The sequence below is a fragment of the Diachasma alloeum genome, unplaced genomic scaffold, assembly GCF_001412515.2.
Source record: "Diachasma alloeum isolate Michigan unplaced genomic scaffold, Dall2.0 Dall_scaffold_00844, whole genome shotgun sequence".
NCBI classification, from domain to species: domain Eukaryota; kingdom Metazoa; phylum Arthropoda; class Insecta; order Hymenoptera; family Braconidae; genus Diachasma; species Diachasma alloeum.
Genome location: NW_021680968.1, coordinates 136,871 through 149,404, shown reverse-complemented (window position 1 = coordinate 149,404; position 12,534 = coordinate 136,871).

Genomic DNA, 12,534 nt, shown 5'->3' with positions numbered 1-12,534 from the left:
CAATAATTTCGGACGGGTCTATGTTGGGAGCCCATATCAACGGGGCCATGGAATTGGGGCTTTCCTCGGGGACCTCTTTCGTCGAATTCTGCCCTTCCTCGGCAGTGCAGCTCGAGCAGTTGGTAAAGAAGCTCACAACGCGGGAATTAACGTTGTAGGCGATATAGTGACAAACGGAAAACCCTTAAAGGTGGTGCTGGAGGATCGGCGAGCGGAGTCGGGATTGAAATTGAAAAGGAAGGCACAGGAAAAAATTGGGTCCATGATGCGTGGATCACGATATAAAAGAAAGCGTAAACGCCTCGCATCTCATAAGCTGACTGGACGCTGGTCTGCCAAGACATCCAAAACGAGGAAGAATAAAAAAAAGAGAAACATTCCAAAAAATAAGAAAAAAGGAAAAAAAGTGAAAAAAAATTAATCCAAGAGGAAGACTCGCGATTTATACGATATTTTCAACTAATCATCATGTCGTTTCTGCATTCACACTCTTTCGAGTGGGTGAAATTCGAGCTCGATCTGTTCACTATACCACCGACGCAGACAAGTATTGAAAATTCTCAATTTGTTTATTATAATCCTGGGTCTACTTTATCGGACGACGCCCCAATCGAATTCATCGTACCAGGCCATGAAGAAGAATACATCGATTTGGCACACACTACGCTAAAAATTCGAGCGAAAATTTTGAGACCCGATGGCCCTGCTGCTGTTGAAGATTCCGTCGGTCCTGTGAATAATTTTTTGCATTCAATGTTCAACCAAGTGGATGTATATTTCAATCAAAAAGTTGTTACGCCGCCAAATAACCTCTACGCCTATGGAGCATATATTGAAACGTTGCTAAGCTATGGAGAAGATGCCAAGTCCTCACATCTTGGAATCGTTCTACGGTCAACTGATACCTCTGGTGCTATGGATACCGCTGTAGTTGTAGGCGGTGATTTGAAAAAAAATAAAGGCCTAATCTCTCGACAAGTATTTACGAAAGGTGGAAGACCGTTTGATCTGCTGGAACATTTGCATTGTGACGTTTTCAATCAAGATAAATTTTTGATGAACGGTGTAGAGCTACGTGTTCGTCTTATCCGCGCAAAGGATAAATATTTTCTCATGGACGATACTACACTTAATTATAAAGTAAATATTGTGGAGGCCTCATTAATTGTTCGACGCGTGAAACTCAGCCTAGGAATATTGATAGCTCACGCTAAAACGCTTGCAAAGACAATTGCAAAATATCCCTTGACCCGTGTTGAGGTTAAATCTTTTGTTCTGCATAATGTAATTATGGGAGAGACGATAGATAAGGCAATTTTAGGCCAACTGCCTGAAAGAATTATACTTGGATTTGTCGACAATGCCAGTTTCAATGGAGCGAGGAAGAAGAATCCCTTCAACTTGCAGAATTTTTGAATCAACTTTTTATGCCTGAATGTTGATGGACGCCAAGTACCTACGAAACCCCTGCAACCGAGTTTTACCTCTGACGCGTGCCTAGATGTGGAAGATTTTAATACCTTATTTGCGGGGACTGGACCGCATTTTAGTGACCATGGAAATAACATTTCTCGTCTAGCATATTCCGACGGCTTTTGTTTATTCGCCTTTGACCTGACTCCAGTTTTATCTGCAAGTTCTGCCGGTCATTGGAATCTCGTAAAGAGTGAGAGTGTTCCTATTGAAGTACGATTCAACAAAGTAACAGAGCAAAATGTAAATTGTCTGCTATATGCTGAATACGATAATTTGTTGGAAATTGACTCAACAAGACAAGTTATTGTCGACTACAGTGGCTGAAAAAGAATACTAAACTATTTAATAGAGGTTCACCACACAATTACATTAGTTGCGTCTAAACAGCCGAGCAGGTGTCACACCATAACCCTTTTCTACCCGGGTCAGAAGGCCACGATAATTGTCCTGCGTACCATCGTCTTATGAATATACTTCAGCTCCTGNATGCCGCTCTTCGACACAAGAATCGCTCAGCGTCTTAAGCAAAATTGCTATGTATATGAATGGAGCCAGAAAAGACTCCAAGATATATCGTCTGATGTTTGTGGCCAGTGCTGCATTACTGTGCTTCACTGGTTGTTCAATGATCAGTCTTTACAATCGTTTCATAAACTATTTTCTTCAGACACAAAATATAACGATCGCATTATTATGAAAATGTTTAAAAAAATTACTCAAAACCGAAATTGTAATCGTAAAAATTTAAGTAAACCTTTTCAGAGTTTATCTGGCAAAGGTATTTCACATTGTAATCGGCGTTCCACTAAAAAAATTATGTACCTTCATTAATTGATCAATAATAATAATACTAATAATAATAATAATAATACATAGGCGTAGGAAGTGTGGCGAACCCATCGCCCGGCATGTCCGCAATAGCCATGGTGGTGTCGGGCTAACCACCCGGCGGCACCTGTACCCGGTTCCGTCATCGAGCCGCGGCAGAGCCCCCCACAATCGGTCCCACTCGGAACCGCAGATCAGTTGGGAGGGGTGAACGATCTGGATCCAATGGTAACAACCCGGCTGTACAAAGGATTAGGTGGACGGAGGAACTCAAGGAGGACCTCATGCAATGTTGGCAGGATAGCATGCCGGCGCAAGTAGGCTACATGGCGAGAATGCGGGACTTGTGGTGCCGTGTGCACACTGAGTTCTCGCATTTCTCAAGTCAACATCTGAGAGATCAAGTCAGCCGCTTGCATCAGCAAGGATATGAGTTACTGCTCGTTCCGCGGGGGTTGATGGACCTTCCTCCTCTTCAGGAAGAAGATGGTACACAGCCGGAGCAGCCGACCCAATAGAGAGATGAGGAACCTGAGAGGGCTCCGAGAGGGATAGGGACAAGGCGGGAAAGAGTCACGGGGAAGTTTCGTCTCCAGCCACAACAGCTGGTTCTGGAGAATGAGGCTCTGACAGCGGGGCTCTCACCGGACATCAATTTGCTAGACCTGAACTGGGCTGTGTATGATGCGGCTCTCCGTCTGAAGCCTCGAACCCCAAGAGTGGGGTCATTTGAGGGGAAAATGAGGAGACGCATCGCACAGATCCAGGGCAAGATCGAAGAGGCAAGGAAGCAAGCGTCGCGCATTCAGTGTGTGATGGACTTTGTCAACAGTGGTAGGGCTTTCACGGCCCGCATTCGCAGAATATCTGCGAATTTGCGATATCACCATCACACACTGAATAAACAAGTCCTCCTCATGATTAAGGAGAGATTTGTTGAGAAGGTGCGCGTTCTGGGGAAAACGAAGCGGTCTCTAGAGAAGCGGTGGCGATGGGTGGTTGACAATTCTGTCTTCCCCTCCGAAGCCAATCACTGGTTCGATCCACCCGCGCCTGCACCGGATAAGGTGCCTTCAGTCGAGCGGGTTGAAGAGTTCTGGGGGGGTCTCTACGGTCAGGCCCCCAATCTTATGGTGGAGACTCCAACCCTCAGGGAGTTTCGCCGGTTTTGTCGTGTACATCGTCGGCAGCCCGCGGAATTCTCGTGAATCACTCACGAAGAGGTTCGATCTACTTTGCAAGGTATGAAGAACCATGCCGCTCCGGGTCCTGATGGCATTAACGCCTTTTGGTGGCAGAGATTTATCTCTGTTCATGATCATCTGTCCCGGATATTCACGGCATTTCTCGATGGTAGTGAGCTTATTCCTAAGTGGTTGGTAGAGGGGAGGACTGTGTTGCTCCCCAAGAAGGGAGACTTGTCCACCTGCCGAACTATCGGCCGATCACGTATTTGAATACACTTTATAAGCGCTTCACCGGTATCCTCCATGATATACAACGAGTGTGGCAGCAGATACATGAACAGCGAGGAGTGAAGCGGGGACTGTCAGGTTGCAAGGAAGGTCTGCTTGTCGACCGCTGCGTATTGCGCGATTCGAGGCAGTATCATCGCAATTTGTCAGTTGCCTGGGTCGACTATCGCAAGGCCTTCGATAGCACGAGTCATGAACTCATTTTCCTACTATTGGATTGCCTTGCGGTAGAGGACCACATAGTGAGGTGTATCAAAGATCTTGCACCACTTTGGAGAACGCGCTTCACCATAACATCTCGTGAGGGTAAGCTGACTTCGAGGTTGGTGCAGTATAGGAGAGGAGTCTTTCAGGGTGATACTCTGAGTCCTCTATTATTTTGCATCTCACTAATGCCGCTATCTGTTGCGCTACGTTGTGTTGGAGGGTACCAAGCCGGAAAACCCGGTGATAGGAGGCATCAGGTCAGTCATGTGTTTTACATGGATGACCTGAAGTTATTTGCCTCAGGAGAGCGGCAACTCAAGCTTCAGCTTGATACTGTCGCAATGTATTCACGTGCGGTCGGCATGAGTTTCGGATTGGACAAGTGTACCGTCTTCCATAGGAAGAGGGGCAACGTTGGTGGCGAGGTAGATGATTTTCAGCTTGTGGATGGAAGCGTCATACATCATCTTGGCGCCGAAGAGTCGTATCGATATTTTGGCTTCAATCAGCGTTCCGTAGTGGAAACTGTGGAAGTCAAAGAGGCGAGGAATATCGGCGGCGGCTCAGGAAAGTTTGGAAGTCCGAACTTTCCGGCAAGAATAAAGTTGCAGCAACGAGCATGTTCGCTGTCCCGGTGCTTATTTACTCCTTTGGTGTTCTCAAATGTAGTAGATTTGAGCTGGAGCAGCTGGACAGAGATACCCGCAAGCTGACGAACATTCATAGGAGTCTCCATCCACGTTCTTCGACTCTGCGGTTGTATTTTCCGCGAGAGTGTGGAGGACGAGGACTTCTCAGTTTGGAGGCTCTTCATGATCGTCTAGTCCTCGGTTTAGCTTGTGATGTCATGAATGGCTTGGATCCACACTTGGAGTTCGTGCATGATCATGAGCTCCATGGGGTTCAAGCCTTTGTATACAAGGCAGCGGATACGGTAGAGGCTTCCCTTGGTTTGGAATTTCGTCGCAGCCGGGATGGCCAGTTAGCTAGTAATTCATTAGCCATCATGGCAAAACCTCGGCGTAGAGCGACCATCAAGGCGGCGGAGCAATCCACCATGCTCCGCCAGCACGTTGATAGGCCCGTGCATGGTATATTCTTCCGCCATGTGGAAGAGCAGGGTCTTTCCATCCAGCTGACATTCGCCTTCTTGAAGTCAGCTGGCTTGATGTCCGAAACTGAGGGTTTTATCTGCGCATGTCNTAAGATTTACTGGAACTTCTCGTTCGCGACTGTCAGGCCAATCGTTGCGACGAAACCTGACATCGTCCTCTTCGATTTTGATGACAAAATCATCTATGTCATTGAGTTCTCAGCTCCGGTTGAGAGCAACATCACAGTGAAAGAAGAGGAGAAGCGGCTCAAATACCAGCCACTCCTGTTTGAGCTACGTCAAATAAATCGGGGATTTAAAGTAAAGTTGATTGTCCTGATAATTGGCTCTCTTGCGGGAATGAAAGAGTCATTTATATTTGCGCTGAACCCCATCCCTGCATGTAGGTGTCAAGCCTTCATTTTGGCTGGCCAAATGCAGAAGGCGGTCATTCTTGGATCCCTCCGTCTGCTTAGACAGAACGATTCTGGACTGCAGTAGAGCTCACCCTCTGGTTGGAGGGAGCACTACTGTAGAGCGATTAGGAAAAGTTTATATCGCTTAGCGTGCTGAGCGGTCTGCGAGGTGAAGTCGAAACCCTCGAGGATCGTTCAGCGATCTCATTTACGAGTGTAAATAATAATAATAATAATAATAATAATAATAATAATANCGGGAATGAAAGAGTCATTCATATTTGCGCTGAACCCCATCCCTGCATGTAGGTGTCAAGCCTTCATTTTGGCTGGCCAAATGCAGAAGGCGGTCATTCTTGGATCCCTCGGTCTGCTTAGACAGAACGATTCTGGACTGCAGTAGAGCTCACCCTCTGGTTGGAGGGAGCACTACTGTAGAGCGATTAGGAAAAGTTTATATCGCTTAGCGTGCTGGGAGGTCTTCGAGGTGAAGTCGGAACCCTCGAGGATCGTTCAGCGATCTCATTTACGAGTGTAAAAAAAAATAATAATCATCATCATCATCATCATCATCCTTTACAATTAAGAAAATTATGTATCCTAGACAATAAGAATAATTTCTGAATAAATAATTTATGTAATCCTATAAATTGTGCGTTATGTAGTTATTTCTTATTACCACCACCCACTTTCCACCCGCCACTCATTTTCCGTTTGGCGGCCATTTTCCACCCACCGCCCACTTGCTGTGACCCTCGGACCCCAACTTTGAGGCTCTGCACCCCAGGGGGCCCCCGCAGCGCGCCGACGGCCTCTTCAAAGGCATGCCACCAAGGAGGGAGGGGGGACCTGCACATGCACTTCCTGGAAAAAAGGGGGGGGGGAATTTCTGGAAATAAATTCGCCAATCTCGTTCACTTACTACTAACGCGCCGCGGTTTTACCAAGTTTTACTGATATAACACCGTGTAGGTTATGCCACCTGACACCAAATGCGGCCCTCCTATTGGCCGAGATTCCGATGGGGGAAATACTCGCCTAAAATCACTCGTTTCCCAAATAAATGGACAATTATCGAAAATTTCGATTTTTACTTATTACAATTTACCACTTGGCTCCTAAAATAAATTCTGAATAAAACCAAGGTTAAATCGCGTAAATGATTAGAAAAAATTCAGACATTCAAAAACATTCTGAGTATATAATGTAACATAATCGAATATTATGTACTGTTCCTGGCCTGAACTGACCGCGGTTCAGTGGGGGGGAGAATTAGTCTTTCAACCCCAGCGAGGAGTCGAATCACCCAAGGCCACTTCAACAATTATATTTTCATTTATTTACACTTTTTCTTTTCTCTATCGCTCTAAGTCTAACGCTATTGCGCTCACCGCCCGTTACGCGTGAGCTTTGTGATGAGGCGAGTGGAGTGGAGCATCGGGAAGAAGCTACGAACTCGGTAGATAATACAAGCACGCATACAAGCACCCATACACCGAGTCTGGGAGACACACCAACGTACACGCGGGAGACATTAGACGCTCGCCAGCAGGCACCTCAGGCCTCTACGTGCGGGCCCTCACCACCTCACCGATGTTGCTGTAGCGCAAGGCCACCAAGTAAAAAACGCATGCTGCAGCATCGAGAGAGCGATGGGCTATGTTGGCTCCAGCGCCGTTCAAGGTGGATCAATTTCACTGACTGCGAGGCGCAAGTCTCAGTTCTTTGGGACTATTAAATTATGAATTATGGCCATTGTAAATTCACCATTAAAACGCGGATTTTCCGCGCGACATCGGTAAATTAGGGTGGGAGTAAGAGAGAAATTGAGGTTCCTCGGGGCGATGTATTGCCCGAGAAATCACTCTTCGTTTGGGGTTCACTCCAGTAAAGTCGCTCTGCGCAATTAAAGTTTTGTATGTTCTTTGAGCTCTTTACTTTTTGAAAACCTGTTAAGTTGCTGTGGTACCTAGATTTTCCAGCCTACATTTCGATATTGCCATGGTACTAAGGGTCCAGACATGTTTATCCTGGATTTTTCGCGGTTCAAACGATGAGCGTAATCTAATTTTGTGAGGGCGCGCGTGTTCTGGCATTTTGGCTCCGTTTAAGTTTTAGCATTCGAGTCTCTGCCTTCGGGACGCGGCACTCAGTGGCCACTGACCTACTTTGTTTATTCCTTATTATTGAACATTTATTTTATTCACTTTGTAGCGCCTCGCTACATCCACACTGAGACGCGTATCGCACCGCTCTCATACACACACACCTGAGGAACACACGCACGTCTCAGGTGTCGCAATCGCTCCGGCGCTAGCACAAATTAGTCGGCTGGCTCATGCCACACGGTGGACATCTCTCCACCTCATCCTGTATATATTCATACTACCGATTCATCATCTGTACATACCGCATTCACGACAATAAACTAAATCTCTAGTTTTGTAAACTGTTGCCTCGCGTATTTGATTCGTTATCTTCCCGAACAACCACAACCTCGAATCGTACAAATTGTCGTCTTACCGATTATTCGGATTTGGTTATTTGGGGAATTTTGTTCTCCTCATTCGGGTGGCCTTCGCGTCGTCGCGCTTCAGGTGATTCTCGCTTGCATGTGGCGTCTTCCATGCTCTCCAAAATTTATAGTTAATAATTAATATTGGCTTCATTGTTTTTGGAATTAATGTAAATTAATTAATGTTCAAGTTATAATTTCATTTCATGATTGCAGCGAATTAATAATTTTTCGATTATGTCGAGCCTTTGCTCGTGGGAGTAACCTCCCGCACATGTAAAAATCGTAAATATTATTTCACTGGCATTTGGCCTAATTTTCTGTTGTTTTATTATTGTGAGAAAAATATATTTCATTTTATTTCCGAATAATTCATTTTACTGTTTTTACAAAATTTATTGTGTAATATGTAGTATTCTCCTAGTCTCTAAAAAATTCATTACGTAAAATATGTGATATGTCACTAATTACGAATTAGAGATTAATGAAGGACGATAAAAATGAGTGACAAATATATAACCCAATTTATGGCGAGTGATGACAGTGATATACCTCGTGAAATTCGCGAAGAAGCACAAAATTATTTCGATGATACGCTACCTGAAAAAACTAAAGAGAAATATATGAAACCTTATGATGATTTCATGAAATGGCGACAACAGAAGGGATGTAATTCCTTTGATGAGCCAACTCTAATGGTTTATTTCGGTCACTTGTCAATGACAAATTGTCCCACAACTCTGTGGTCCATCTATTCAATGCTTAGAAGCGTATTGGTCACGAAACAGAATGTGAACATTGACAAGTATAAACAGCTTGTTGCATGGTTAAAGAAGAGAGATAAAGTATATGTACTCAAGAAGGCAAAAATTCTGATGCCAGAACAGGTGGCCGAATTCTTGTCAACAGCACCTGATTATGATCATCTCCTCACAAAGGTAATTATCCTCAACAAATCTGTAGCGAAGTAGTCAATGAGATTGAGTTAATTTCAATTCTCGATTATTTGTCGATCAATATCTCCAAAACTGAGGGGAATAATAAAATAGTTATGGATACCTTTTTTGCCCACGAAATCAGGATCTACAAAGAAGGTTCTAACAAGAATTTCGCTATTTCACTTAGTTTTCGAGATATTGATCGACAAATAACCGAAAATCAAAATCAACATAACCTCCTTGACCACTTCGCTACAGAAATGCATATAGGGGAGCCAATGCGATTAAGCTGTCGTGTTGAATTTGAAATAAATAATTATGACGATCTTCATTTTTTTCAGGTTATTGTGGTTATTGGACTGTTAGGCACCCTCAGGAAGCAAGATCTCTGGAATTTGAAGGCTAAAGATGTTCAGAAAGATCCACAAAAATGTGAATTGTTATTTTCCCTGGAGACAACTAAAAATGGTCAACCCAATGATTTTCTTATGGATGCCGAGTATTACCCACTGGTAAAGAAATATATGACATTACGAGGATCAAACATCACAATGCCCAACTTTTTCATTCAGTATCACAACGAGAAAATGTTCAAATCAGAACGTTGGTGAACACACATTTGCTCACATGCCTCGAGGAATCGCCAAATATCTAGAGTTGGATACACCCTCTGATTACACAGGACATTGCTTCCGCCGTTCTTCGGCCTCAATGCTGGCTGATGCAGGTGCGTGTATGACTTTAATTCAACTTGCAGGAGGGTGGCAGTCACCTGCAGTTGCTCGAGGGTACATACAGAAATCCAAGAGAACCAAAAGAATAATCAGTCAAAAGATAAGAGAGTCTATCAATTTCCAGAATGCCTCGGCATTTTTGCAGCCGCAGATCGACCCAGGATCATAAATTCAGCAGCATCAATTCCACAATAACAATCACGAGAGACAATCACGAGAGAGTTCATTAACGAAATGACTCAAAATAAAGAAATTGAATTGCCTAATCTCAACACTTCATTTTTGAATTATAATGAGAATACACCAGCAGTCCAAATTTCTCAGAATTATACAACATCAAGAATTGGAGAGGAAATTAATAACAATTTCCCGTTGAGAACATCCAACTCGAGAAGCGAGACAATCAGAGGCGAATTCAATGATGATATGACTAACAACAACAATGATAATTATAATACAACGATCAATGAGCAGAATACGCAAGAAATAACTACCAAAGACATTCAAGTTATTACGATTAATAATTATGGGACAGTGAATATTTAGAATCATAGAGGAAAATAATAAATATGATGACTGAACAAACAAAAATTGCCAAAAAATAGCGAGCTTTTCAAAAGATATAATCGATGTTTTATTCAAGTTTCCTAAAGACTTTAACTATAAGAAACAAACATGAGAGTCCTTACTCATAGAAGAAATAAAACAGAAATGTATACTTATGTAGAACTTCAATAAAAATAATTTCAGTGCATTTTTATTCTTCTATTATCTTCTGAACATTGTATTGCGGAAAAAATTCAAGCGCCCCACGTCCGGAAAAATAGTATGTGACGACGTCTTACCAGCGCGAGCCGAAGGCCGTCCACACCGTCTCTTAAAACGGCACTTTTCTTGGCTAGGCGCACAATATACTATTGAGAGAAACAAGCAGAGGTTGAAGCCTATCTGACAGAAGCCATTTTATTTTTACATTGTGTGTTATTACTTTTTTTCTTTTTCAATTTCTACCAATTTCATTGATAGTATGCTTCCGAATAGATCCGTAGCAATTCCATTTAAAAAATTTGGAATTTGGTGACCATGTCTATATATGAACATTTGCAGCACTACCTTTCTGATGGTTAATTTTTAGAAAATTGAGTAATTGATTGGCTTAAATAATTTTTTTTTAATTTAAATTTGGTCAGATTATATGTCTCTATGAGGTCATTTGGTCAGATTATAGGTCTCCATTTTTTTGCCGCTCTGGGAGCATGTAGCGTATTCTAATTGGCCTTAAAATATTCGTAATTAGTTCCTGAAGGTTCATGCCAAAGGAGAACGCGAGTAAAATTGTAAAACTTGAGAATTTTTTCTATTGAGGAAAACTTGATTTTCAGTGCTAAAGCGCTAAGTGTTCATGAACGCGAGTAGCCGCGAACGTTATGGATCTAGTTATTATTATTTGGAAAATGACTTTTGTCATATATTTTGTGTGAATAAATAACAAACTTCAGGGTAAAAGTGAAGTTTCGTTGAAAAAAAATTCAATGTTGATGTTGGAAAAAGCCGCCAGCTCCCCGTCAACTGATCCTATATCTATTAATTACTTTATGCTTATTCTTATGTAACTATACTGCGCTTGCGCGGACTGTGATGTGAGTCGACACTGCGTGTGCCGGCGTCACTTCGACCTGTGTGCCTTGACGAGTAACATTAAAACGTTTCTTGATAATATCAACTGCCTCGTTATTTCGAACGCCTGACCTACCAACTTTAACAGGTAATGGTGGGACCACGCTTCCACTGCGCATAAGGTTAACTTATTAATATATATATATATATATTAGGATTTTTCATTTTATGAAGATTTTTGAATTTCGCTTTTCCTAAATCTGCATCTGATAGTTCATCAAAAAAGAGAGAGATGAGAATTTTTTCCGATTTGTAAAAACGTTTTGTGAAGTCCCGCAGATCTTTAGAAGTTTCTTATGATGATATGCATGTGAAAGAGGTGATAGAGTTTAAAAACATCATTATGTCGGAAAATTGTTCCCATAGTTATTTTCAATTACCACAAAACTCTTCGCAGTGCATCGAAGAATGAAAATAATATTCTTTTGAATTTTCCAACTCATTTATAATTGAATAAAATAGCATGAATTACGCTGAATATAGGGGTTTTCGGAGACCCCGTACGGCTGTTTAAAGTTGACTGATTTCTGTGGGATTTCGTTGAATGATTTTCCAAGTATCTGCGTATCTTCTTGCAAAAAATGGAATATTTTGCTCCATTTTGAAGCAATGAAAAATGCAAAACAAAATTTTCCAATTTCGAGGCAGCGTCAGGTGCTCAGATTATGTGGTGTGCTGATGAGGCCCATATACTGAAACGGAGAAGGCTGACCGACCGGCCAGACCTTTTCTCGAACGGACCCAGTCTTTTATTACCCTCAATAAATCACAGCAGACCCTTTTGTTCTTCGTGGGATTTTTTTTTTCACTTTTATGAATTTTTACATTAAACCTATATATTTAGATTCCTCATTGCATAGCGATTCTACGCAAGCTTCATTCATTGAAATAGCTTAATTTGGACCGAAGTTGATTCACTGGGATTTTCAGGAAATATCAACTAGAAGTAAAAATTCAATTGAAACGATGTAAATTTTTAATTTATTAAAGTTTGCACAGAATTTTGGAATTGTTCAAATAATAATAAAAGAGGTAGTCATATGAGTCCCATATATTGCATAGTGCTAAATTACAGCTTATTGACCTTATCCTAAGACAAAAATTCTAAGCTCCTAATTTTTCAGAGCAATTCCCTGTGAGGGATTCCCCACAAAGGAATTATTAGTATAAATCAA